Source organism: Malania oleifera, chromosome 10 (assembly GCF_029873635.1).
Source record: "Malania oleifera isolate guangnan ecotype guangnan chromosome 10, ASM2987363v1, whole genome shotgun sequence".
NCBI lineage: Eukaryota > Viridiplantae > Streptophyta > Magnoliopsida > Santalales > Ximeniaceae > Malania > Malania oleifera.
Genome location: NC_080426.1, coordinates 58,602,762 through 58,604,764, shown reverse-complemented (window position 1 = coordinate 58,604,764; position 2,003 = coordinate 58,602,762). Strand labels below are relative to the sequence as shown.

Sequence of the window (2,003 nt, the reverse complement as noted above, 5' to 3'; positions counted from 1 at the left end):
TCCAAGTCCCAATTTCCTGCAAACAGATAGTGGCATAAGATTAATGCTAGCACCAAGATTACATAAAACTTTATCAAAAAATGAATTTCCAATAATGCAAGGCCTAGTGAAACTCCCTAGATCTTTTAATTTTTGAGGCAACTTCTTTTGAAGAATAGCACTAGACTCTTCAGTAAGTTTCACTGTTTCGAACTCCTCCAACCTTCTTTTCTTGGAAAGAAGGAATATTTATGTGATTTTTCAGAAATTTGACATAGTTTGGCATTTGTTCCAAGGCATCTGCAAAAGGAATATTTATGTGATTTTTCTTTAAAATATCCAAAAATTTAGAAAGTTGCTTATCTAATTTTTTTTTTTTAAAAACATTGAGGATAAGGAAGTGGAGTAGAGAGAATAGGAGGATTATCAGGAAATGAAATTCCTAGAGGCGTGTCTATCTCTCTTGGTGTATCATCCACAATCTCCTCTTCTTCCACTTTTATTCTTGCTTTGGCCATTATTTTTAGCTATAGGTGTGGACATGGTTTCCTTTGATGGTGATCTCTCAATTTCTCTTCCACTCCTAAGTGTGATGACCTTGCATTATTCCTTTGGATTCACTTTTGTGTTGCTAGGAGAAGTTCCTCTTTGTTGGGCATTTATGGTCATGGCCAGTTGCCCAATTTGCATTTCAAGATTCTTCATAGTGGCTCTATATTGCTACAATGAGTCTCAATGTTATCCAACCGTGAATCAGTCTTTTTAAACCTTACTTTTGTCTCCTCAACAAAGGATATCATGGCATCCTCAAGTGACATCTTCTTCTCACTTTGTTGACTATGAAATCCAGAAGGAGGTTACAACACATTCTTTGTATTTCCATAAGACAAATTCTCATGATTTCGAAGCCTTGGATGGCAATATTGTGGCACAGGATTACCACAATAGTTGTAGTTCTGATTGTTGATGTATTGAACCTATTCTTGACTTGCTTCATTGCTCGGATCTGTCCTACTTGTAGCTGCCACATATTCTGCACTTTGTGGTATCTTTTGGGTTGTCAAAGCTGAAAAATGATGGGATAGAGAAACAACTTGAGCTGAAAGGGCATCAAACGGCTCCAAATCATGAATCCCAACAACTTTCTTAGCCATAGTTCTTTCAGTTGGCCATTGATAGTTATTTGAGGTTATTTCTTCCAAAAGAGAAGTAGCACCCTTAAGTGCCTTTGACATCAAAGTTCCCCCAGACGCAGCATCAACTAAAGTTCAAGTTTGCCCATTTAACCCATTATAGAACATCTGAATCTGCAACCAATCCGACAATCCATGTTGTCAGAAGCGTCGAATCAAATCTTTATACCTTTCTCATGCTTCATAGAGTGATTCAAAATCATTTTGCTTGAATTGACCATTCTCATTCCTGAGTTGGGCTATTTTTGCAGGTGGAAAGAATTTAGCCAGAAACTTTTTTGTTATGTCCTGCCAACTAGTGATACTTCCCGGTTGTAAAGATTGTAGCCAACCTCTTGCCTTGTCCCTCAAAGAAAAAGGGAAGAATCTCAATCAAATGGTGTCTTTAGTAACACCATTGATCTTTATAGTGTCACAAATCTCCAGAAACATGGCCAAATGAATATTGGGATCATCAAGTGGTGATCCATTGAATTGGGCTTGTTGCACCATGCTGATCAAGTCGGGTTTGAGCTCAAAGTTATTGGCATTAATGGTCTGGCGTTTAATACCCGAGTAGTTGTCATTTACAACTGACCGTACATAATCCTTCAAGGCGCATGGCTGCACATTCTCGTCTGTTCTCCATGGCTAGTACCTTCTTCTTTCTTAGTGCTCTGAGAGTTCTTTCAATCTCCTAATCAAAATGAGTAATGTCACAAGTTCTAGCATGGCACATCCAACATAAAAAACACACCTGAAGAAGAAAAGAAGAAAGAAAAGAAATAAAATAAAAATAAAAATAAACTCTAAACTAAAACCAAGATTACTTTGTATCAATATTGGCAAAAA

At 37.1% G+C, this 2,003-nt stretch overlaps 1 non-coding gene across 1 annotated transcript; it reads left to right on the top strand.

Moving 5' to 3' along the window:
• Window positions 1-1,302: 1,302 nt before the first annotated feature.
• Window positions 1,303-1,409, top strand: LOC131167153 (small nucleolar RNA R71). Its single transcript, XR_009140012.1, has one exon. It is a non-coding gene; the product is annotated as a small nucleolar RNA R71 (small nucleolar RNA).
• Window positions 1,410-2,003: the final 594 nt, after the last annotated feature.